Source organism: Saccopteryx bilineata, chromosome 12, assembly GCF_036850765.1.
Source record: "Saccopteryx bilineata isolate mSacBil1 chromosome 12, mSacBil1_pri_phased_curated, whole genome shotgun sequence".
Taxonomy (NCBI): Eukaryota; Metazoa; Chordata; class Mammalia; order Chiroptera; family Emballonuridae; genus Saccopteryx; species Saccopteryx bilineata.
This window is the reverse complement of record NC_089501.1, coordinates 17,769,492-17,797,409: the sequence shown is the minus strand read 5'-3', so window position 1 is coordinate 17,797,409 and position 27,918 is coordinate 17,769,492.

Genomic DNA, 27,918 nt, shown 5'->3' with positions numbered 1-27,918 from the left:
TTTCCTACTCTTTTAGACTTTTATATATATTATCAGCCTTCTATGAGGAACATGTATTCCTATGATTATGATATTTAAAAAAACTTTATAAAAGAAAAATTAGTTATATAAAATGACTATAAATGTTCATCAATATACTATTGACCATATTTCAAATATTTACGTATCATTCACTGTACTTGTATTATTATAAATCTATATAACAATATTGCAAGGGAAGCATCATCTCCATTTTACTGAAGGTAAAACTGAGATTCAGAGAGATTAAATAACATTTCCAAGGCAACACAAGAAGAAACCAGCAAAACTAAGAGTGAATACAAGTTTGTTCCTTTTCAAGACTGTTCTCTTTCCATGATACTATTGAGGGCCAGAATAAAGGCTTGGAGTTTCCACCTGCTTGATACATTCTGAAAAATTATCTACAAAGGAAGAAAAATAGAAATAAGTCAATTTAAGGATGAAAGGGGTTAGCATCATGGATCAGTTTGGGATGGATCCAAAGCCTCATAGGACAATATGTGCTGAGAAACTTGATTCTAAAAAAAATCTTATAGGATTTAGCTTAGGCAAACCATCATGACTTATTATTAGAAGACTTTTTTTTAACTGTAAGAAAATAAAAATGAACTTTATTTTTAAAAACTCATTATTCTGCATGAACTGATTATAGCATTTCACTACAGAGAGATGTAATTATTTCAAAAAAAGTTTCCTCTGACAGTTCCAGAATCATGTCATTTCTGGAAAAAGTCAAGTCTGTTCCTTCAATAAAAGAAAAAATACTTTGTCGAGGACTGAATAGAGAAACTTATTTGTCATTGATTTGTGATGTTCTGAGTAAATATCAGCCTCAAGTTATTATTCTTTCTAAAGTAGTCTGGTCTTTATCAGTGGTTTGAGACTTCCCAGATATAAGGCATACTGGTTTTGCAAGTAACTGCACTTTCTTCTACTCTGTTATTTTAGTATTTCTAAGGTAGTGTATGCATAATAATCTTTTTTTAATGTTGTTATATTTCTTTGTATATTAATTAGAGTCTTTCAGGGTTTAAATTTGATGTATACAAAGCAACTGAAAGACAATGGGTGAAAAAGAAAGAGTTGCCACAATTATTGAGCATGGATGTGAACAAGAATAAAATAAAAGCTAGTACAAAATTTAATATATGTGCTTATAGCTGCCGAGATTTTAGTATACTGGACAATTGGGGGAAAAACAGAACTAATAATAGAAAATTTGAGATTAATTATCAAAGAAGCAATTTATTATAGACCCAGTCTTATCTATAAGTATTTTGTTTCTAGTTTTCAGAATAAAAGATTTCTTTATTCATTCAGAATTTTGGAGTAAAGAGAGACAAATAAATGGTAATGGAAAATGATTTGACTTTGGATGATAGGCACACAGAGCAATCAACAGTCTAAATGCAATAGACATATTCACCTGAACCTACGTACACTTACTCATCAGTGTCACCCCATTAAATTTAATTTGCTAAATAAATTTTTAAAAATACTTATTCAAAGTCATTCAGTCAACACATAGTTACTGAGTGCTTATTATGTTCTAGTAGAGGCAACTTCAGATGTGTAGGGTCCCACAGTCACAAGAGTTCTGGACTTATTTTAATGTCCTGCTCTTGTCTTGAAATTCTTAATAATTTTTTTGTGTGTATTTTTCTGAAGCTGGAAACGGGGAGAGACAGTCAGAGAGACTCCCGCATGCGCTCGACGCAGATCCACCCGGCACGCCCACGGGTGGGGGGGTGGGGGGGGTGGCGCTCTGCCCACCAGGGGGCGATGCTCTGCCCCTCCAGGGCGTCGCTCTGTCGCGACCAGAGCCACTCTAGCGCCTGGGGCAGAGGCCAAGGAGCCATCCCCAGCGCCCGGGCCATCTTTGCTCCAATGGAGCCTTGGCTGCAGGAGGGGAAGAGAGAGAGAGAGGAAGGAGAGGGGGAGGGGTGGAGAAGCAGATGGACGCTTCTCCTATGTGCCCTGGCCGGGAATTGAACCAGGGACTTCTGCACGCCAGGCCGACGCTCTACCACTGAGCCAACCGGCCAGGGCGAAATTCTTAATAATTTTTGAACAAGGGTTTCATATTTTAATTTTTTTCTTGTGCTAGGTACTGGGATATAGCAGGAAACAACAGAGATATAGTTTGCTTCTTCATATCATTTATAGAAATAATAAAAGCATTACACAATTAACAAAATGTTAGTAGTTATATAATAGCAAAGTATAGAGGAACATTGTGAAAACTGACAGTGTTTGGAAGATCTATCATACTGTTTAGAATAGAAATGAAACACAAAATTCACTATCAAAATGATAATGGATATATACACTTTCAACTTTTCCCCATTGCTCCAATCTTGCCATGATAAGAGTTGAAATCCAGTAATTTTGTGGTTTACCCCCTCGATTCTGCTGACCATTATCTTGCAATAGTTAATATACTTAAGGGAAATCTAGGACATCACAAGCCAGAACCACATCTGTGGCTTTTTCTGTCTTTGCCTTGGCAATTCTTATTCATAGTGCTTGATCTTGTGGTAAAATAAGGTTGTAATCTGAGGTTGCAGTATTGGTAATGTTCAAAAGATGAGTCAAGAAAGAGTGCTATCATTAGTTCTTGTCATGTGAAGTTAAAAAAATACCTTGTCTTGCCATGGTTCAGGGGAAAGTTTGCGTATATGCACATTCAGCATTTTTAGTAGTTAAATATTTCACAGTATGTTGGGTCTTACCAGGTTGTTAAGGGAAAAGATACTCTCAACATAGGCTACGACTGTTTGCTGTAGGAATAAACAAGAAAAGAAGCAAAATAAATCTGAAAAAAAAATTTTTTCAAAAGCAATTTGAAAAAACTTTTAGCCTCCTGGTACCTTGGATTAGTATTGAAGGAGACACAATATCTCTTCTAGAGAATGCTGGCCTAGTGATTCAACTCTGAATCTCTTTTAAAGCTACTCAATGGAATTTTTGGTTCCAACCCATTCTAGCTCCTGATGATATTTTTTGTGTTTGGGTATCACTATGCTCACTGGTCAGATTATTGTGCATATTATATTCAAATTCACCAGGACAGAACAAATCTAATTAGAAAAGACTTAACGGGAAATAAAATCTCTTTTGATCATTTTCTTTTTATCTGGTGTAAATACAGCTTCCAGAAGAAATCTCAAATCAGATCATCTCAGATGCTGTTGGCCATCAGAGATAGCTACCCCTGCCTCAAATTCCAATCTCTGGTTCATGCTAAGGTTTCAAGGTCAGTTGACCAAAATGTGACAATCTTTATATTTTGTTCAAAAAAAAAAAAACTTGCATATGACAGCTCTAAGAATATCATTGATGTCTCAAGAAAAATGGAAGGAAGAGAAGAAGGAAGAAAGGGAGGAAGAGAGGGAGGGCGGGAGAAAAGAAAGGAAGGCAGAAAAGGAGGGAGGAAGAAAGGAGGAAGGAAGGAAGGAAGGAAGGAAGGAAGGAAGGAAGGAAGGAAGGAAGGAAGGAAGGAAGGAAGGAAGGAAAGAGTAAGAAATATTAGCCTGTGAGTTTTGAGGAGGGCAAAACCAATTGTATGTATTTTTTAAGTTCCATAGAGGAGGAAAAGGCCATCTCTCACTACTGCTTAATATGTGCGTGTATGCGATGTGAATGGGCTGCAGGAAGTTACAGGAGATAGCTGGAGAACATGAATGCCAGGGGGAAAAGAAATCAAAATATTACTTCAGACCTGCAAACTGCCATAACATTTTTTATTTTTCTTACATATATTTAAATCTTCTGATTTGCTGACTTAAGAATTAAGCTGTTTACATGATAACATGTGTTTCCACATTTAAAAATAAAAAGATTAGTCAAAGAACAGAAACCTATGGACAAATCCCAAAGCTCTGTGTTGAGCAGGGTTTTAGGACACCTGCTGGAATATTATTGCCCCACTGAGATGGTGATATCTGTGCTTCTGATGCTCAATAAAGATGTATTAAATAAAGGGAACTTCTTAAGTGTTTCTCATTATTGAACGTTTAAAGGCCAGGGTATAATTAGAATTTCTAATTAACTTAGTTCTAGATTCTTGAAGTCAAAAAGAGTCATACAGTAGAGATTCAACTCTCCACAATCAATTTCTTCATAGATATTCCCCAGCCTCTGACTCCTGTGCCCACCACAGATCCTGCTGTTTTTCAGTACGCTTTCTTTCCCTTGAACTAACACCGCCTTAGATGCTTAGCTTTCATTCCTCCCCATGATTCAGAAACCAGATGTAACCTGATGAAGGTAGGGGAAAGAAATGTCTGTCTGACATGGTGACACATTTGATTTCTTTTCCAAACCAACCTCTGAAGCTTATATCCGCAGCCCAGCTGCATCTGCAATGTTCATTTAAGGATCATAGTAAGGAAACAGGATCAGAGAGGGAGGACTCTTGAACTTGGAAGCCAAAGTAGCTATAAGGTAAAAGCAGATTTCTGGGTCTATGAATTGTCAGACGTAGCAAATTCACTGAGAATCAGGGAAATATTAAAAAGATCTGAAATTTAAAGATCATCTACGGGGATAATCAGAAATTTGCTCTGGGTCTTGACAGATAGGTCTAAATTACAGCATTTTACTTAGCAAAAAAAAATTGCAAGCTATTGAGTATGTAAGTACAAACAAAGGATTTAATCTAAATCTTAGAACTTTTACAGTGACAAAATTACTTAGCCTCTCTCAGCTTTTCTTCCCCATTTATAAAATGGTTTTTTTTTTGTTTTGTTTTTTGGGGTTTTTTTATATAAAATGTTTTGAACTAGATATCAAAACTTTCTTTCAAGTTAATGAAATGCCTTAATTCTAGTACAGGATTTACTTTCAAACAAGATTCATTCAGGAAGTCTCTAGGAGCCAACCGTAACACCCTAATTATCTTGGTGACCTTCTGTAGTTTCCGGTTGGAAATCCCAATTTTATTCTCAGAAATAGAATCAGTAAATGCTTTATGTTCTTTGGGAATGGTAGGAAGAGCAAGTAAAGCATGTACTGGAAGCTGGACATCTGAACTCCGCAAGGCTATCTGCTAAGACATGACCTAACCCACTGCATTTGCATGTTCTCTAAGCAGCACCAATACCACTTCCTCCGTCTCCACCACATTCTGTGAATCATTTCCAAGGGAATAAGCCAGCTCTGTATTTAGCAATCACATAGTCTCACTTTCTGGAAGTAGACTTTTCACTAGGGACAGAAAGGTAAAGTGGTTTGTCCCCACAGCTATTATAAAATCAAAAGAATATAAATAAGAGAACATTTTTAATTCAATGAAAGGAAAGTGAAATTCTCTTAGATATCTGAACAAAAGTTTAAAAATATGTTATATAAGTGTTAATAAAGTACAAAGCCTAGCAATATCAGAGTTACTCAGGTTACCACGTGTCATTTTTTTCCTCAAAGCATATTACTTGTAAAAAGCAGATTTTGTTATTTTTGCACTGTCCTGATCCTTAGTTCTCTCCTCACCTCACCTGGTGTTTATAGCCTTCATTGTTAGTTCTCTCGGAGCCTGTTTTATTTCTTCCAAACAAGATCATCATCAGAGTTTGAAAGACAAACTTCCTGGGCAAATAGCCTGAAGTTTTAACCACATAGACAGCTTTCCACCCCAACCATAATTTTATCAGTTAACTTAAAACATGGTGACAATTCTGTTTAAATAAAAGCTTCAGATTTGTCTCAAATGTCAACAAATCCAACATCATGTTAGAGCAATATCCTGTCGTCAGATTTTGTCTCCTTTAGATAAACCGTGACTCTTCAGCTTATTCATGGGACAGTGAGTTTAAATAGACAATTGATGGAGAAGAAATGCAGCAGTAGTGGAAGAACATATTCTTCATTTAGCCTGATACTCCAGGCTTTGGAGAAAACCAGGTACCAGGCCATGCATTTTCTCTATTGCCTACTCAATGACCCCACTCTCAGACTCACTCCCATGATATAACTCTCCCTTATTCCTCTCAAGTATGTATGCAACCCTCATATGCAGGGATAGCACTGAGTATGCATAGAAAGATGGCCTTCCATCTGAGCACAGGTTTGTAATTAGGAGCAGGCAAAATGCCTGACTTCTGCTGCACACGCTAAGACAGAGCTAGGACTCTGGGATGTCCTTAGTTGGCACTTTCCTGGGCGGGACAGAATATACTTAGTAGCCATTGTTAGTTCATGGAAAAGGAGGATGCTGATTTTGAATCAGAGAGTTTCCACTTGAGCTGGGTATAATCCTGGCAAAATCCAAATTCTAGAAAAGATTTGGAATATGAAGGAGTGATTTTTACATTTACACAAATTGCATTGGTTTAAATTATCAAGTCCTAAAGGAGAATCGGTGAATAGCTCCAAAGTCAAGCACACAGAAAGAGAGGCACTTTTCAAGGCTTTGAGAAAATATAAAGTTAAGATTAACACATTAGTGGTCTCACCTGACCAGTGGTGGGGTAGTGAATAGAATGTCGACCTGGGATGCTGACGTCTCAGGTTCCAAACCCCAAAGTCACTGGCTTGGGCTTGAGCTTGGGATCATCAACATGATCCCAAGGTCGATGATTTGAACCCAAGGTCACAGCAAGGGGTCACTAGTTCAAATTGAACCCCTGGTCAAAGCACACATGACAAGCAATCTGTAGTTGATGCTTTTCATCCTTTACAAAAAAAAAAAAAAAGCTATTATTGTGACTTAAAATTTAATAGCAAAGAAGATAAAATGTCTTCCTCTTTCACTTTATCCTATCCAGCCAGTTCTCTACCCTCCCCTATCCTCTCCTCTCACCAGCAATTAATGCCATCTCCTTCTTGCCTGTACCTTCCTGGGTCTGTGATACAAGTTCACTCATACATTATTTTCTTTAAATAATTGATGGCACCTTATATAAACTATTCTTTCCATTAAATTAGCTGAAGAATTTTTAAAAAATCAATTCATAGAGATCATCTCTACTTTTCTATAGCTATATAGCATTTCATTGCAGGGAAATATCCTAATGTATTTAATCAATTCTGTTTTGAACATTTATATTATTTCCAGTATTTTGCTACTTTATTGAATCATATATAATGCTACAATTGATAAACGTGTATGTGTAGCCATTTCACTGATGTACAAGTATATATGTAGGATAAACAACAGGGAGTTGAATTGTTAGGTCAAGAAATATGTTTGTAATTTTAAAAAATCGCCTCAGTGGTTGGCTCAGTGGTAGAGCGTTGGCCTGGCGTGCAGGAGTCCCGGGTTCGATTCCCAGCCAGGGCACACAGAAGAAGCGCCCATCTGCTTCTCCACCCCTCCCCCTCTCCTTCCTCTCTGTCTCTCTCTTCCCCTCCCGCAGCCAAGGCTCCATTGGAGCAAAGATGGCCTGGGCACTGAGGATGGCTCTGTGGCCTCTGCCTCAGGCGCTGGAGTGGCTCTGGATGCAACAGACTGATGCCCCAGATGGGCAGAGCATCGCCCCCTGGTGGGCATGCCCGGTGGATCCCGATCGGGCGCATGCGGGAGTCTGCCTGACTGCCTCCCCGTTTCCAGCTTCTGAAAAATGCATATATATATATATATATATATATATATATATATATAGGTAATTTATACATTGACCAACCTGGTCATCTATATATTCCAATTTGTTGATTTCTGTAAATCTTATAAATAAAAAATATATCTCAGCATAATTTTATATGTAGTTATCTTATTGTAACTGAATTTGAACATCTTTCCTTATGCACTAGACTCATTTTTGTTTCCTCTTCTGTTTGTTTATAGTATGATTATTTGTAGAGTGTTCATATTTTAGAATAGCTTTGTGTTCTCTAAATGAGATTTCTTACAAAGAGGTTCATCAAAATCAGATTGTTTAGTTATGTATCTACTGTCTCAAGAGAACTTGACATTAAGATTCAAGTAGTTCAAGTTTTAAGAAATAATCCTTTATGGTTTTTATCATTCATGATAAAAATGAAGTTAATAAATTTATATAAATCTACATTAATAATTTCTCTAATCATAAATTCTATATTAAAAAGTTTTAAAGTTTATCTCCCTAATTTTCATTCTTCTACTAAATAGTAATGCTATATTTACATTGCAACAGTATGTTTTCTTTATTTGCTAGAAAGATTGCATACATTTATCTAATTCCTCTCAAAAGTATAAGAAATGTGTTTCTTGATTCTGAGCATTCTCTAGCCTTCAAATTATAATACACCTAGAAGATACCCAAGAACTTTTTGGACCTGAAACAAAGTCATTATTCAATGAATGAGATGAAAAAGGGGAATTAGCATAGTTCTCAGGGGATTCGTCTGTCACTGTTGAGTGCCTCAGGGCAATTTCAACTTTTCTGGCACTGAAGTTGTAGGCTTATTGAAAGAAAATGTAGGAGGCTGTGGAGCTTGGGAGTGTGGGCAAAAGGTAACTGGAAGAATGGGGCCATAAAAGAGGAATGAGAAGAAGAAAAAAAAACATTTTTGGCCCTGGCTGGTTGACTCAGTGGTAGAGCATCAGGCCAGCATGTGGCATGTGGAAGTCCCAGGTTTGATCCCCAGTCAGGGCACACAGGAGAAGTGCCCATCTGCTTCTCCACCCTTCTCCCTCTCCTTTCTCTTGTCTCTCCTGCAGCCAAGGCTCCATTGGAGCAAAGTTGGCCCGGGCACTGAGGACAGCTCCATTGCCTCCACCTCAGGTGCTAGAATGCCTCCAGCCACAACAGAGCAACACCGCAGATGGGCAGAGAATCACCCCCTGATGGGCATGCCAGGTGGATCCCAGTTGGGCACATGCAGGAGTCTGTCTGACTGTCTCTTTGCTTCTAACTTCGGAAAAATACACACTTTGCCATTCTTACTTTTTCATTAGTTCCAAAAGAAATGATCAGTGTGCCTTGTTAATAAACTGAATGGTAAAGTTAATCTAATTATAAGCAAATATTTGCTGAGGATTTACTATGGCAGACTTGGCTGTATGCTCTGGAGATTGAATAAGAGAGAAATCTCTAGCCTTCTAGAAGTTTGCTTTCTTATAAGACCAGACAGGTAATAAAAATTAAAACAAAAAGATACAAAATATAAAAGAAATAGAGACAAAAATGGTAAGACTTATAGTTAATAATTGATAAAACAAAGCATTCTATGTTTACTCTTGTGTTCCTAAGGCTTATTGAACTTATTTTCAAAACAACCTTTCTGTGTATCCTAAATTAGTTCATTAGTTATGGTGTTAGTAAAATAAATTACTCAGTTGGAAACAAGTACAAAGTACAATCTACTAAATTTCTAATCCTTTATGGCATGTTAACAATTTGCTAGAGTTCAAGTCTAACATATATTTCTAGGTACGTAGTAAAAAATGTGTATGAAAATGTTTGATAAGAACACTATCTTGATCAAGAAAAAGACTACATGAGCTAGCAAAATAAGATGCTTTAACTAACTGGAACAATGGTCCGAATTAGACTGATGGGGGAGGGGAAGAAATAAAAAATAGAAACGTCAAAAAGAACAAAAATAAATTTTAAATAACTATAAGATGAGAGCAGAAAAGGAGAACGCTTAGAGAAACGTTCAAGGGCACGAATTTGGCAATGCTTTAATTGTAAAATATGATTAATGAATATGACAGAATTTGGAGAACTTAAAAGTACAAAATGTTTACAGTCCTAGCGCAGGCATAACTGCTGGCTAAATCTGTAACTGTTGAAGATTTCTCCACTGTTTTCTTACTTAATCTTCAGCCAAGTATCCATTTCCTTTGCTCTTAAAGCCAGATTAATGACATTTTAATTTTTACATTATCTCTTTTTTTTTTCCTTACCTATAGTTTAAGGAGCAGTTTTTTTCTGACCAACAAATTAAAATGGAAACAATTCAAGGTGAAAAACGATAAACCAAGAAAGAAGATTCTCACTTCACACGCTCATCTGGAATGTTCTTTCTCATCCATACGTCACTTCTTTCCTCTTTTTCTCTCCACTAGAATGTAAGCTCCACAAGGACAGTGTTTTTGTCTATTTTGTTCAATGCCTCATCCCCAGTACCTTTCAGAGTACTAAGCAAACTCTGAGAGATACAGACAGACAAGAAGGGAAAGAGGTGAGAAGCATGATCTCGTAATTGTGGCACTTTAGTTGCTGATTGATTGCTTCTCATATGTGCCTTGATGGGGTGGGGGGCTCCAGCAGAGCCAGTGACTCTTTGCTCAAGCCAGTGATCTTGAGTTTAACCCAGTGACTATGGAATCACGTTAATGGTCCCATGTTCAAGCCAGCAACCCCATGCGCAAGCTGGTGAACCTGTGCTCAAGCTAGTGACCTGGAGGTTTTGAACCTGAGACCTCAGTGCCCCAGGTCAAGGGTCTATCCACTGCACCACCATCAGTGAGGCTTCTTTTTTTTTTTAAAAAAGATTTTATTTATTGATTTTAGAGAAAGGGGATGGGAGAGAAGCAGAACGCATCAATTTATGTTTATCACATGTGCCTTGACCTGGCAAGGGTTTCAAACTGGGGATCTCAGCACTCCAGGTCAATGCTTTATCCACTACACACCACAGATCAACAGTAAGTATTTCTGAAGTATTTAACAAATAAACCCAAAACTGAAATCTCATTTTTAAAATAGACTTGAAATCTAATTTAAATTTTTTCTCTGCTACAGTTTAAAATTATTATCTCATTTCATTTGATTAAAAACCATTAGTTTATCATAATAAAAGAAATGAATTATTAATATTTTGATAATGACTTAGAACCCATGTTGAAGAAATGAATGGAACAATAATGAGCTATTACCTCACATCTGTCAGAAAGGCTATTATCAATAAATCAACAAACAACAAATGTTGCTGAGGTTGTGAAGAAAAAGAAATGCAAGTGCGCTGTTGGTAGGAACGCAGATGGATGCAGCCACTGTGAAAAGCAGTATGGAGTTACCTCAAAAAATAAAAAATGGGCCCTTGCTGGTGGCTCAGGTGTATGGATGTCCTGGGTTTGATTGCTGGTCAGGGCTCACAAGAGAAGTGACTATCTAGTTCTCCACTCTTCCTTCTCTCTCTCCTTTGCTTCTTCCCCTTTCACAGCCAGAAGCTCGATTGGGTTGAGCGTGGCTCTGGGCACAGAGGATAACTCCATTGGATCAGATCAGCCTCAGGTGCTAAAAGTAGCTCTGTACTCAAGCTTCCACCCCAGAAGGGGTTGTAGGGTGAATCTTAGTTGGAGTGCATGTGGGAGTCTGTCTCACTATCTCTCCTCATCTTAAAAAAAAGTTAAAAATGGAACTGCCTTATTACCCAGTTATTCCACTTCTGGGGATTTTTCCAAAGAAATCCAAAACACTAATTTGAAAGTGAATATATGCACCCTTATTTCATTGCAGCATTTTTACAATAGCCAAGATTTGGAAGGAGCTCAAGTGCCCATTAGTAGGTGAGTAGATAAAAAAGCTGTAGTACATTTACACAATGGAATACTACTAGGTCATTAAGAAGAAGGAAATCTTACCCTTTGCAATAGCATGGATGAAGCTGGAGAACATTATGTTAAGTGAAATAAGCCAGTCAGAAAAAAACACAAAAACCATATGATTTCACTCATATGTGGAATCTAATGAACAAAATGAGCTAACAAGCAAAACAGAGACAGGCTCCTAATAGAGAGCAAGAAGACAGCAGTTGGGGTTGGGTGGTGGGGCCCTGGAGGGGGTGGAAGAATTAAGCAAAAAAGAAAAAAAAAAAAAACCAGAAAAAAGGCATGGACACATAACAGTGTGGTGATTGCCAGGGATGGGGGTGTATAAATGGTGATGGACAGAGACTTGGTTTGGGGTGGTGAACACACAATACAGTGTACAAATGATGTGTTGTAAAACTATGCACCTGAAACTTGTTTAATTTTCTTAACAAGTGTCACCCCAATAAATTAAGTACAAAGGGGAGAAAAATGAAACGGGTCTGTACATGTTTGGTTGTAGTTTAATGATACAAACTCAATGTAGAGATCCTTGATGACCAACTCTTTTCTGAGACTATTATAGGTCACAATGAACAGATGCCCTGATTTGTTTTACTGTATTTTTCTATTCACTGACGTATTTGTTATTATTATTGCTATTAAATTCTCAAATGACCTCACCCATTGTTAGGCACATACACGATCCTCAATACATTGATGGGACCAGACTATTTTCTCAGCGGAATGTCTAACCTCATTAATGGCACACACAGAAAATAAAAACAACTAAGGGGGGTTAGCTTTTTCCTTATGGTACTTATACTGACGTACTTTCTAAACTCCCTTACGTATACAGGTTACTCATCAGTTATTGTCATCTGTCTATGGGTCCCGTCCTACCTATTGCTTAATCCTGGCTAACGTCAGGCACTGAAGGAGGGACACTTATCTTTCTAAAACGTTGTATTGTTTCTAAAGCTTTAAAACAGAGATTACATTTTGTGAAGCACAAAAAGTCCAACTAAGAAATGACTTGGTCATCTTGATCTCACCGTGTACTCATATCTGCGATCTGAGGTTACATTGTTTGAAAAACAGGCCTTAACCTCAGGAGCTCTACTGACTCTTCCATTGTCAATATTGCAATTTCGCTTGGCCTCTTCATGTTCAGCAAGTTACAAACAAATACTACATTTATTATGAAGATACATGAAAATTAATACGACCTTTAGCTACACAGACCAGTCTTTAGGTGAAAATCTGCAAAAATGATAATGATTTAGAACACTATAGAGAAAGATCATTCTAAAACAGACACTCATGTGGCAGTTATAAAAAAGAACCAGGGATTTTTTTTTTTTTTTTAATCCAGAGCCTGTATTTTGAAGACGTAGAAAGCCAGGGTATCAAAACAAACCATTTGTTTTATGTCTCCTGTGTCTGTTCAAAATGAGAAGTTTAAGAAAATTTGCCAGGTATTTTAAATAAACATTGCTGGTTAATGTCCCGATACCAGAATAAGCACAATCTCAAGAGACTCTATTTCTGGTGGGTAGAAAATATATTTTATATCCAAAAAAGTAAATTTTCTTACATAAATTGTAAATTTTCTCATTAAAATACTTTTTTTTTTAAAAAAAGAAAAACCTCAAACAGTACAATATATGAGTGTCCATTTAAAGACAAAAGACAGGGTTTTGTTTTGTTTTGAGTGTGCTAAGACACCATAAGTTACATAAAGCTCCAAAAGTAAACAAGATCTTAAAAACATCAAGCCACATGCTCTGTGACTCTGCTCTAGAATATGAAGAGGAGGGTGTCTCTGATACAGGCATCAGTCCTGACTAAATTCCAAGCACAAATATGTTAAGTACCATATGGATATTATTTTATTTAATCATGATAACAACTGCCTGAGCATCTTTTCCCACTTAATAGATCAAAAAACTGAGGCTTGAAGAGGTCAACCAGGCAACCAGTAAGAGGTGATATTTAAGATTTGAGGCCACTGCTATCTGACGCTACAGGATGCTCTTAACCTATGCCCAACTTGTTCCCATGCCCAATGTGGTTGTTTACTGGGCTACCTATCCACCTGTTACACATATTTCTTCCTGCAACCTTTGGCACTATATTGTTCATCATTATTTATGTCTTAATCTCCTCTTCTGGAATTTAAAATCCCTTAGGGCAAGTTCTGTATCTTAATTCCCATAGCCCAGTGCAACCGGCAGCCTTGTCTCTCTTGAAACAGGTATTCAGTGACAGCTGAAATGAACTGAAATGATCTCTTGATCCCATGTCCTATTAGAGTTTGCTAAAGCCAAAAGCTGACTGAGGTTATATTGTGCTGAGTAACTTCATATAACTTCCACTTTATAGTCTTTAAAATTAAGCAAATTAATTAGCTGTTTAAGAACAACAAAATAATGAAAAAGCACAAGTGACAAATATACAGTGTGTCCGTAAAGTCATGGTGCACTTTTGACCAGTCATAGAAAAGCAACAAAAGACGATAGAAATGCGAAATCTGCACCAAATAAAAGGAAAACTCTTCCAGTTTCATACCTATTCAGTGCAGTTCAATGTGGGCTCACACACAGATTTTTTAGGGCTCCTTAGGTAGCTATCCCGTATAGCCTCTAGAGCAGGGATCCCCAAACTTTTTACACAGGGGGCCAGTTCACTGTCCCTCAGACCATTGGAGGGCCAGACTATAAAAAAAACTATGAGCAAATCCCTATGCACACTGCACATATTTTAAAGTAAAAAAACAAAACGGGAACAAATAAAATATTTAAAATAAAGAACAAGTAAATTTAAATCAACAAACTAACCAGTATTTCAATGGTAACTATGCTCCTCTCACTGACCACCAATGAAAGAGATGCCCCTTCCGGAAGTGTGGTGGGGGCTGGATAAATAGCCTCAGGGGGCCACATGCGGCCCGCGGGCCGTAGTTTGGGGACCCCTGCTCTAGAGACTCATCACTGACTGATGGCCTACCAGAACAAGGTTTCTCCACCAAACTGCTGGTTTCCTTCAACTGCTTATCCCACCGAGTAATGTTATTCCTATGTGGTGGCGCTTCGTTATAAACGTGCCGATATTCACGTTGCACTTTGGGAGGGTTTTCCTTTTATTTGGTGCAGATTTCACATTTCTATCGTCTTTTGTTGCTTTCCTCTGACCGGTCAAAAGTGCACCATGACTTTACAGACACACTGTATACACACACACAACACACCCTGAAAGGAATCTTTTCCTTTTGATAACAATAAAATGCTTCCATGTGGTTGCAAAATTCATAACATTGCTTTGCCTAAAAGTTACAATTGAAGGTTCTTTGGGAACTAATACAATACTTTGATAGATATGTGGCTATGTAGCTTAAGTGTGCAACAAAGTTGTTCTTCATTTCTAGTGAGTGGCTGCTTTCAAGAACAAACCGTGAGAGAAACTGGCTAGTAATCACATATGATAGTTGCCACGCCTAATTGTTTAAATCAGAGGCCTCCTTTGAAATAGTTATTATCTTTCAAGAGGAGAACATCTTTTAAAATTTAAATCAGTGTTACCTAAGTGTGGCCCTTTGTCATTATATGTCTTACTTGTAAAATAGGGTGATCTTGGGCTCCTTCTCAGGCCTAGTGAATCAATCCCTCTGAGGCTGTACTAGAAATCTGTTTCTATGAAAAGCTTCCTCAGTGATTCTGATGCACATAAAAATCTGAGACCCACTTTGGTCTGACCTGATCGAATCCCTTTCTCCAAGCAGTGTCTCTGTGCTCTGGGGCCTGCACCCTTCAGTCTGCTGCAGAAGGTCTGAGCTTTAACAACCTAAATTAGTCTCAAATTACAACTGAAAAGTCAGCTTTCAAAGGACTGCTGGGTGTTGTTGTTTTCACTGGAATGTGTGAATTCACAGAGCAAGTTAATTCCATCTCCAGATACTTGAGTGAAATTCTTTTTTTTTTTTTTTTTTTTTACAGAGACAGAGGGAGAGTCAGAGAGAGGGACAAACAGGGACAGACAGACAGGAACGGAGAGATGAGAAGCATCAATCATTAGTTTTTCGTTGCGCACTGTGATACCTTAGTTGTTCATTGATTGCTTTCTCATATGTACCTTGACCGCGGGTCTTCAGCAGACCAAGCTGGTGAGCTTTTGCTCAAACCAGATGAGCCCACGCTCAAGCTGGCGACCTCAGGGTCTCAAACCTAGGTCCTCAGCATCCCAGTCCGACGCTCTATTTAATGTGCCACCGCCTGGTCAGGCTTGAGTGAAATTCTTACAGAACAACTTTGCACTAACTGTCTCTGGGAGCTAGTACAAACCTTACCAACATCTACCTTATCACACCTCTTACACTGTCTACATTCTCAGCCAGTATGAGCCCCAAACTAAAGCTGCTGGACCTCACCCTTCTGCCCTTCCCTGTTATTGAGTTCCCAAATCATCCTGACATCCTGATACTATTTCTTGCCCACTAACCTCACTACCATTCCATTGATGTTTTATTCATAGCTCCCTTCAGCCCCCTTCCTGCCTTCACAAAAATATTTCACCCCTCACGACCCCTCTCCCAGTGAGAGCAGAGGCAGCTCGCTCTACCACCTCAGATTTCCCGCAAAGTCTACAGACCACGTCAGCCTCATGTCTCTATCTTTGAGGTTCGTGTTATCTGCCTCATGAATATTTTCCTCCTCAAGTGCCTCGTGACAAAAAAAAATGTCTTCGTTTATATGAATCATTCATTGATTCAATATAGTTTATTGAGTGTTTAATATGTGCCAGGTGCAGGGAATAAAAGATGAGTGATAGAACAGTAAGGAAGACGAGTGTATGTAAATGATCATATTGTATTATAATATTATTATAGCAATATATCATGCAGTATATTGAAGAAATTATTGAATCCATGTGTTCAACTGGCACCTTAGAATTCCAAACCTTACTTTCAGTTCAATTGGCTATTCTGATTTTCTGACAATGATTGCCAATGCATGAAACATCTGAAGCCAAAGTTGTCAATATTTTCCTATAAGCTCCTTCTCCTGGTGCCCATATCCCTCATTATCATCAGCCATGCAGGTCCAAATAGAAATCATAGTACAAGGATAAATATCTCAAAATGGTTACAGAGGAGAAATAAAATTCATATAAGTGAGTAATCGGGGCCATGGTCAACAATTGGGAATGCTGGAAACTATGACAAACTAAAAACCACAGCCTGAGTTCTAGGACACAATCACTGCTCCGTTCCTAACAATTATTACAGCTCATGGACACAATCCTAATGTTGTCGCATCTTTCACTTTTTAACTAGAAGCTGGGAATCCAAATTTTAATGAGCAATTTTCTAATCTTTCTAACATTGTGCAGCCAGTTAAAGATCACCAGCATACGCAAATAGCACTGGGTGAAAGGTTGTTTGTTAAGGAGCAGTAGAGACATAGCGTGTTAAAGTGTCACCCCACAGATTACTTATTAGTTACAATAGGGGAAAAGCATCTTTACAGTGAGTAAAGTCTGGTATAGACCACCTTGAGCCTGTAATCACACTTAACATTACCAATAACAATAACGGGACAAACTGACTTAGGTAACCCTGCTACAATTCCATGGAAATTACACAACAGTCCCTGAAACAGTTTAATCTAAATCTAAGCGTGACGGAAGAATTAGACAAAACAAAATTAAGGGACATTCTAAAAAGCAGCTGACCAGAACTCATCCTGAATACAACAAAATATCACAAAGGACATTCCTTCCCTTATTAGTCTAGAAAATTCCCATTTAGCACTCCACATCCCAGTCACAAATCAACTTCCATAAACTTCAATGCCCTCCTCTGAAGAATGGAGAGGATCTTCCTGTTTCCAGCTACATGTCAACTGCACTCTGGTCACCAGGGTGTCTCTGTCACCCCTTCAAATTGTATGTTCCTTGAGAGCAGAGCCCCAGGTCTAGAATGATGGCTAGTGTTTTATTCAGCTTGTTTCTACTTTAATATTGTCTCTGAAAAAGCTTAACTATTCAGAAAGGGTCCAAGATGGTACCCTGTGAGAAGAAACTAAGCTTGAGAAGGAAGGTAACAGAAAACAAATTGACAAAATGTTGTGGAGAATGACTCGCTTCAAAAACAAAATTTAGTTTCTGGGTCCATCTTAGATGAGGAGAAAATAAATCCCAGAGCCGAAGCCTTCAAAGCATGTCAGAAGAGTTTTGTTGCTGTGAGGTGTTAAAGGCTTAACTTCTTGGCTTCCAAACGTCTGTATTCTCAAGATCTCCTTCTGTTCCTTGGGAAATTCTAAACATGTTACCGTGGCCTTTTCAATGCGAGGGTCTGTTTCCTGTAACTTCGTGCCTCCTTTCAATTAAGATCAAATGGAATTTAGAATTAAGTGGAGCCACAACTCTCAAGTTAATGTTAATTATAACCTTGGTGGATGTGTTGCAGCTTGTTCTCAGCCTGTCTGATTTTATGAACAGACAGGGGCAAAGCTTCAAGGCCTCTATTATTGTCGTGTTTGCCTATAATAATAACATAAGAATTGTTTCTTCCCAGAAAACTTTTATGTACTTCCTATAATGAAAATATCAATCTTTCCTAGAAGCTAACAATAATATTGCCTTTTCATTCACTTTTGTTATATTTTTTACGTAATTAAAAGAATCTTAGGCCTAACCTGTGGTGGCGCAGTAGGGTAAAGCACCGACCTGGAACATTGAGGTTGCCGGTTCGAAACCCTGGGCTTGTCAAGTCAAGGCACATATGGGAATTAATGCTTCCTGCTCTTCCTCTCCCTTCTAGCTCTCTCTCTTTCTCTCTTTTCTCTAAAATGAATAAATAAAAATAATCTTTAAAAAAATCTTTGGCTCCTTATGAAAAAAAGAATCTCAGAAACCTTGTTCTTGCATCTTTAATGTGAAATTTGCTACCTCAGAAAAATCTATTTAAATCATCTACTCTAGTGTAAAAGAAAAACAATTATCTTGGAATCAAAGTTTTCGGAATAATATATGATACCCTTAGAGAAGGTCATTAACAAACCTCAGAGGTGGGTACAAACCACAAGAGTCAACATTCCTGCTGTTCCTTTAAACTAGAATTTGCAAAGTGGTGGGTGACTTAGTTAGGTTTGCCAGATAAAATACAGATAAACATAAATTCAAATTTAACTGGAAGTCTTGTATTTTTATTTGGTACACCTGGCAAGTCTACTTGAAGACTGATTTTATTTAGTAAATTTACTGTTTTTAAAAATCCAAATATCTTCTTTTTTTTTAATAAGGAGCTTTGGCAACATTGGGCTCATAGGTTTTCATTATGTAAGCTCGATCTCAAAGTACATTTTCATTCTCTCTCTTTTTTTTTTTTAAGTGAAAGAGAGAAAGACAGACAGACAGGAAGAGAGGGAGATGAGAAGCATCAACTCGTTGTTGCAGCACCTTAGCTGTTCATTGATTTCTTTCTCATATGTGCATTGATGAGGAGGGAACCTCCAGCTAAGCCAGTGACCTTGGGCTCACATCTATGATCCACTCTCAAGCTGGTGACTCTATACTTAAGCTGTTGAGCCCATGCTCAAACCGAATGAGCCTGCACTCAAGCTGGTAACCTCTGAGTTTTGAACCTGGGTCCTCAAGCATCCCAGGTTGACACTCTATCCACTACTGGGCCATCGCCTGGTCAGGCATACATTTCTCATTTTTTAATTGCAATCACACCTGGCCCCTTCCTGATTCTTGGGTCCTAAAGGCATGAGTTTTCAACCTTGTTCTGATCCACTAACTAACTATGTAGTCGCATCCATCCACTAGCTGTGGTATCTGCACCTTGACCATGCCCAAATCACACTTGAGAAACATAATTTTATTATGATGCTTCACATTGGTACTGTCAAGGTAAGAAATTTCCATACCTGTAAAGAATTTCTATGAGTTTTTTGAGCTAAATTGATGACAATTGAAGGGAAGCAAGGTCCCAAATGCTCCAAGGAATAAGAGTTTCTTTATATATTTGAAATTAAGAAAGGACTTTAAGGAAGATTGCATGAAGGTGAAAGAAAGCAAGGTAAGGATTGTAATACCAGATAGTTAAAATTATGTGCTCTCCTAGGTGTGGTATTACTCCTAGCATTTCAGATGTATGCTAACGTAGGTGCATAAGAACAATAGACAAGGCTGGCTTAAAAACCTTTCACTGAAGAATTTATAGGTCTGACATATAACTACTCATTATAACCTACCCAGTTAGGAATTTATGATTTATTACAGCACCCCTATTTTGTCTACAGTACTTACTGACTATACATCATTGTATCCCATCATATATAGTTCAAAAATACAAGTTATTTTTCTGATATTATATAGTTTTGTTTGTTTTTTTTCTCCAGCCCATCAGTCAGTTTAACCTCAGCTCTAAGCATTTGGGGTGAAGTGCCATATCATAGTGGAAAAAATAGTGGATTTTTAGTAAGAATAGTGAGTATTTTAGTCCCTGGGTTAATACCCAAAATAATTATATGACTTTGAAAGGTTATTTAATCTCTCAACCTCTCAGATTTTCCATCTGAAAAATATAAAGGTTTGACAAAAAAGCTATGGCTTTCAGTCTATTGTTGTTAATAACCGATGAGTCTCTAAAGTCAGTTTATAGTCAATGTTTTCTGCAACTTTATAATCGGAACATCAACTCCTGAAGCAGTTAAGGAACTTTCCTGTATTACTGTAAAGGTTTATGACATTGGAAAACATTTATCTATTGTCAGACTTGCATAGCATCCCTGCAGATTGCTAGGAGACAGTAAATGTTTTTACAAGCAAAAAGCCTTCGCTTTTTCCTACCACTATCTATTGCAAAAAAAAAAAAAAGTTTGCACAGCTACTGGTCCAAACATACTCCTTTTATTGTCTCAGCTCGATAGATACACCTTTTAAGTATCTAAGTGGAAGAAAAGGGAAAAGCTGCTTATTATCATTTAATCCCCTTAGCAGCTCAGTGAAAGGTGGGAAAGAGTATATGGACACATGTCAAAGTAACGCCCTTGAAGAGCTATCCCAAGCAGAGTTTTGGTTGATTTATTTTTATTTATTTATTTTTTTATTTTTATTTTTTTACAGAGTCAGAGAGAGGGATAGATAGGGACAGACAGACAGGAACAGAGAGAGATGAGAAGCATCAATCATCAGTTTTTTGTTGCAACACCTTAGTTGCTCATTGATTGCTTTCTCATATGTGCCTTGACCGTGGGCCTTCAGCAGACCGAGGAACTCCTTGCTCAAGCCAGAAACCTTGGGTCCAAGCTTTGTTCAAACCAGATGAGCCCGTGCTCAAGCTGGCGACCTTGGGGTCTCAAACCTGGGTCCTCCGCATCTAGGCCAATGTTCTATCCACTGCGCCACTGCCTGGTCAGGCGAGCTTTGGTTGATTTAGATCAGGGGTCCCCAAACTATGACCTGCGGCTGCATGTGGCCCCCTGAGGCCATTTATCCAGCCCTCACCACACTTCTAGAAGGGGCACCTCTTTCATTGGTGGTCAGTGAGAGGAGCATAGTTCCCATTGAAATACTGGTCAGTTTGTTGATTTAAATTTACTTGTTCTTTATTTTAAATATTGTATTTGTTTCCATTTTGTTTTTTTTACTTAAAAATAAGATATGTGCAGTGTGCATAGGGATTTGTTCATAGTTTTTTTTTTATAGTCTGGCCCTCCAATGGTCTGAGGAACAGTGAACTGGCCACCTGTGTAAAAAGCTTGGGGACCCTGATTTAGATCTACCAAACAGAGTGGGCTTTAAAAAGCAGAGAGGTAAAACTGTCTTCCAGATTGCAGACAAGATCACACCTGAATACACCCACTCTCCCTGAAAGCATTAAGCACCTACCTCATTATAAAAGCCTGCCTTTATGAAAACTAATCAGATTGCCTCAACCTTAAATGAACGCAATTAACACTTTCTCAGTAGATGCTCTTATCTCTCCTCACTGCTTTTACTGTTTCTGTAATTAAAGATCATTGCTTCTCAAAAAGACCAACATCAATCCTTTCCTCATTCTCACGATTAATTTCCAAATTTAATTATTTTGTTGTAAAAACTAAAGAATGAGCCAGACAAATGGTATCCTGGGCCATGGGACCAGGAAAATTCTTCTAAAGTTTATTAAATTGCTATTTTAAAAAATTATAATAATCTATTGTTATACCTAGTAATTATACAAAACTACAATGAACCAAAGTAAAATGAGAGAGCCCAATAAAAGATGTGTTCAACATTTACAGAAAAACACTCAAGATTTTGCAATGACTATCTATTCTACCTATAATTTTTAAAATGTAGTAGGAAACATAATACTTAGGTTCTGAATATGGATTAACATGCAACATTGCATATTACCCATATCTCTAGAAGTTGCACAGAAAAAAATTTAGTCATGATACTCTTTTGAAAGTAATAAAAGCAAGACATGTACACATGTATGTTACTGCAAATAGTATAAAATTATTCCCAAAAGAAGAAGCATTCTAAACATAACCTCAGCCTATTTCATCTTTATTTAATAAGCGTTTGGCCACTCAACAATGAGGTACAATAAACAAAAAGAAAAAAAATTATCATCTCAGTAGAATAAAGATGCCATGTCAACGCACTTCCATTTCATGGTTAATGTATAAACAAGTCAGAAAATGTTAACAATACTTCGTATTGTATTTATATGCCTGGTAGTAGGCCCAGAAGTAACTTACAAACAGAAAAATATTAATTAATAAAGGTTAGAAAAAATGTTGGAGCAATTTAGAACAACCTGATTGAAAGGACATTTTAATAGCGATGCTAGAATTTCTATCTACCAGTGCTCCCCAACCTTTTTTGGGCCACGAACCGGTTTAATGTCAGAAAATATTTTCATGGACCAGCCTTTAGTGTGGGATGGATAAATGTATCAAGTGACTGAGAAAAGTAACAAAGTATCTGTTACATGGATGTAACAGAGGGAATCTGGTCATTTTTAAAAAATAAAACATTGTTCAAACTTAAATATAAATAAAATGGAAATAATGTAAGTTATTTATTCTTTCTCTATGGACCGGTACCAAATGGCCCACGGACCGGTATTGGTCCGCAGCCCAGGGGTTGGGGACTACTGCTATATACTATATATGCAATAGTGGTTTAGAGTCTCAGTATATACAAGGTAGTACTAAAGAACATGGATTTATATGATGCTTAAGAGACTTTCTGACCCTTTTTTGGGGAAAAAAAATAGGAATAAGATTGTGGTTGTTTTATATATACAATATATGCAATATAAATATATATTTTTATACTCTCTCTATATATACACAATAATATGTATATAAAATAAACCTCTTAGAATAGTGTGTGGCACAGACCAAAAATATTTAAAGAAATACTACCAGTAGCTATTACAATTTTGGTTTGTGGGAGGACATGGCAGAGGGAAAAGGCAGACAAGATGATTACTTTCTTATAAAAATCTCTTTTGTAAAAGCACATGAAAATATTCTACATTATGTGCAAATAATATTGTCTTTTGGACAACCTAACTAGCAATTTGTATTCTGGTCTTTGAAAAACTTGATGGAGAGGCCTATAAAGCCAGTATCCACAGTCACCATTACAGCCGCCTGGCCCATGCAGGTTCGCATTAGATTCAGACAAATGGTAATGAAACAATAGAACCAAGAACTGGTGGGCCATCATCTTTAATCCTAGCTTGCACACGACAGGCAAGTAAAAACACACACTGGGCTCCAAAACCCACTCATTCAGTGCTCACAAAGCTACTGACTTATCCGAGTTTCCTAGAATCAAAGGTTTCTAGCTCACCAGCCTCATTCTCCTTTGTTCCCCATCTCCTTCTCTCTGCACAAACTCTGCACTCACTGGTTTCTCCTTTAGCACTTCACCATCTTGGCTGCCTCTCTCCTCTCCTCCATGTGGCATTTCTCTGCTCTCTGCTTTCTGCTGTCTCTTCTAATACAAATCTCAGGAACCGAGAGAGCAAGCTCCCGGTCTGCCCCACTTTATAGTGCAGAAATCAAAACCTTTATTTCAATATACAAAATAGGAAAGTCTCCGATACAAAGTCCACCCCACATCAAAAAGGGTGGGAAAGGTTTAGTCCTAAAACCAAGCCCCAGGCTACAAAGATCCTGCCTGCCCACAGCCTGCCCCCAACACACATTAATATAATCACCTGGGTGATGGGCTTCCATGTGGGCAGCGCCATCTTTAACAAAGTGAGCATTATATTTTTTATCTACCTAACAATCCACCCCTATGCTCACTTTACTACCCACAATCTATACCACCGGCATCCCTGTGCAAGGACATTAGGCACATTACACAAATTACAACAACATGACGAATTATACAATCTCAACAATTACAGAGGTACACTTCACCAGTCTCTGAGCACTTTGCCAAAAGTGCAAAATGTCCTCAGCTTTCTTTTTAGCCATGGGAAAAAGCTTCCCGGGGCAGGGGAGTACTTCCAGCAAAGCTGTCCCCCACCCCCATCAGGGTATTTCACATTGTCCAAAATCCGTAAGTCCATCCAACAAAGGAGCCCTTGCCCACTCCGGTCGTAGTCCAGGAAATCAGTCCATGCACAGGAGACCTCAGCCACCCCCCTTATCCCTGCCATCCTGGCAGATCTTTCACTGTCCCAAGGAGGTGCACGTGGCAATGGCAGTCAGCATTTCCATCTCTGCTCTGGAGAGCATGATGGCACTCACCCCTATGTCCCAAAATCGCGGACCTACCAGGGCTGTAGGAGGTGCTCCTTCCAGCTGGGCTCTCATCTTCTGGAGACTGCAGATCACAATTCCAGGCCGATTCTCCTCATCCTCCAAAGAGGAACTGAAAACATCAGTTCCTGTTGCTGGGCTTAACCCCCGGGCCGCTGCCACCTTCTGCTCCGCAGACTTTGCAGCTCCGGACCCGGCCTCAGCCTCAGCCTCAGCCCCTGCCTCCTGCCGCTGCTGGCTCTCCACAATGTCCAGGGCAAGCTGCAACTAACGAACCTGTGATTCCTTCTCCAGCGTCTGCTCCATTTCCAAGCGAATCTCGCAAACATGGTCGGCCTCCTCTGGTGCTTGCTCCAGCTCCAGTGTCGGCATCTCTTTCTCCCACGTTTGCTCCAGCTCCTTCCACTGCTTGGTTGGCAAATCCTAGGCAGCCTCTTCCACAGAGCTCTCAGTTTCCTCACGCATGGCTGTAAAAGTCAGCCAGCCTACAGCCCCCAAAAAACAGCCATAGGAAACCATAACAGTAGTCAGTCTTCTACTCTACCACTCAAAGGTGGTGGTGGATCCTTACCGATCTGTATCAAATCCTGACACAGACTATGCCAAATGTAAAGCCAGTATCCATGGCCACCATCACAGCCGCCTGGCCCATGCTGGTTCTCATTGGATTTGGACAGATGGTAATGAAACAATGGAGCCCAAAACTGGTGGACCATTCTGTTTCTTGGTGTCTCACCAAGACAGGCAAACCACAAGAGAAGACAAGGGAAAAGCAGAAAACCAGCTTTTCCCATGAAAGGCAAGGGATCAGGGAGGCCTGTGCAATGGTGATAGCAGGAACTGAGAGAAAGCAAGCTCTTGGCCTGCCCCACTTTATAGTATCGATATCAAAACCTTTAATCCAATATACAAAACACGGAAGTCTCTAATACAAAATCATTTATCTGAGGCATGATGGGATTGCACCACCTCACATCAAAAAGGGTGGGAAAAGCTTAGTCCTAAAACCAAGCCCCAGTCTACAAGGATCCTGCCTGCCCACAGCCCACCTCCAACACACATTAATATCGCCTGGGCAACAGGCTTCCATGTGGGCAGCGCCATCTTTAACAAGTGAGCATAATATATTTTATCTGCCCAACAAGGCCTTTGCCAGCTGGCTCAGGGGATAGAGCATCAGCCTGGCATATGGAAATCCTGGGTTTGTTCCCTAGCCAGGGCACACATGAGAAGCAACTATCTGCTTCTCTTCTCCTCCCTCTCCCCCTTCTCTCCCTCTTCTCCTTTTGTAGCCAGTGGCTCGGTTGGACAGTTGGTTGAGTGTTGGCTTAGGGCAGATAGCTCAGTTGATTCCAACATCTGTCCCAGATGGGGGTTGCCTGGTGGATCCTGGTCGAAGCATATGCAGGAGTGTATCTCTCTATCTCCCCTCCTCTCACTTGAAAAAAAATTTTGATGGAGAAAAGAAGAGATGTGAAATTACTAAAGTACAGGAAGGTGAATGTACAAACACAATAAAAAATAGAAAATGGCAACTGTTGGGCAGATAAAATATATTATGCTCACTTTGTTAAAGATGGTGCTGCCCACGTGGAGGCCATTGCCCAGTGATATTAATGTGTGTTGGGGGCTGGCTGTGGGCAGGCAGAATCCTTGTAGTCTGGGGCTTGGTTTTGGGATTAAGCCTTTCCCACCCTTTTTGCTGTGGGGTGGTACAATCCCATCATGCCCCAGAGAAGTGACTTTGTATTAGAGACTTCCCTATTTTGTATATTGGATTAAAGGTTTTGAATCTACACTATAAAATGGGGGCAGAACGAGAGCTTGTTCTCTTGGTTCCTGAGATTAACATTAGAGGAGACAGTGGAGAGCAGAGAGCAGAGAAAGGCCATGTGGAGGAGGCCAGGAGAGGCAGCCAATATGGCAGAGTGTTGAGTGAGAAGCCAGTTTGTGCAGTTTATGCAGGGAGAAGGAAGGAGATGGGGAACAGAGGTGAATAAATAAGTCTGGTGAGCTAGAAACCTTTGATTCTAGGATAAGTCGGTAGCTTTGTGAGCACTGAATGTGAGTGGGTTTTGGAGCCCAGTGTGTGTTTTTACTTGCCCGCTGGGTGCAAGCTAGGATTAAAGATGTTGGCCCATCAGTTTTTGGCTCCGTTGTTTCTTTACCGACTGTTCGAATCCAATGGGCCAGGCTGCTGTGGTGGTCACCCTGGCTTCTGGCTTTACAGCAACAATTTCAGGCTTTCAAGGGATTTTATAAACCTCCTCTTCATGGGACAATGCCACAAACACTCACTCCACTTTTTAATTGTGAGATGTAAGAATTGAAAAATAAAAAATACAAATATACTTAGTATTGGAGTTCATTCTTATACAATTGTCTATTTTTAACACATTTTAAGTCATATAATTATACATTTCAAATATACCTAGAAAGTATATTTCTTCTTTCTTTTTTGAAGAGTTTTGTCTGTGATTGAAACATATTTACCATTGGGTCCCACTTTGTTTCAAATAATGTGCAAGTCATTGAAAATTTAAAGACACACACAGTGATTGTCCTCAATTTAATCTCTTAATTTATAAAGGTCAAAACTGTCTTTACAAATCAAAAAGCAGTACAGGTAGCTCATCTTCAACAACCAAGATATCATTTTTCATTTGAATATTGGAGAGCACTTGAAAGAAAAGGTAAATAGAAAAAAATTAAATTAAAACTGGAGAGGAAAATTAGGAAAGGAAAAATAATAAATGCAAACTAACAGGTATGTTGAGAATTGAGATTATATCAATAAAAAGAAGAATGGTTTTTGTTGACAATAATCATTATTTAATGTTAATCTGTTTGAAAAGAAAAAAGTTTTAAACTCAATTTTCTTCCTTTGGAAGATCAGTGATGAGAAATACACGATAAAATGCTCAGAAAAGTCGAGATATTAGAATCAGACCAAAGATTGTATTCTGAAAAGATATGGTTAGGCTTCATTCTCTCCCTATAACTCATGGTGAGTGGAGGAATAGAATGAGATCCTCTTGGTAATTTACAATGGTTGGTGGGGAAGGAGGAGAAGTACTGGCTGTTTCCTTATGAGTAATAAATGCTAAATGTGTAACTATAATTATCAGTCTGTGATATAGTAAGAAAACCTTAAAGTTTAAAACCAATACGTTACACATAAAGGTACTGATATAGAAATTGCAAAGGAATAGTGAATTAAGGAAGTTAATTGAATATATTTGTTTCTAGAGTTTAAACACAAGTTAAACTTTGATCAATTATATAAACATATAACAATTTCTCAAGTGAAACTGTTCTCCCTACAAAGAGGTAGCATTAGTTTAATGAAACTTTATTCTAGATTATGATTCTAGAAATTATAGATAAACTTGAAATTGAGAAGTAATCTTCAATTGGATTTGGATTATCTAAATCAAAAAAGACTGGGGTATAACTGGAAAGCCAAAGTATGTGTATGTTTACTGATATTTTGGAACTAGTAAGTACAAGTGGCATAGCTATATTCTTTTCACATAGGTTGGTCTCCATGGAAAGTCAATTTATGATTGGATAGTCAACTGGAAAAGGAGAGTCAGCGGTGTGATTGAATTATTTAATGGCACTAGGTCCCAGGAGTTTCAAGCCTACATTTGC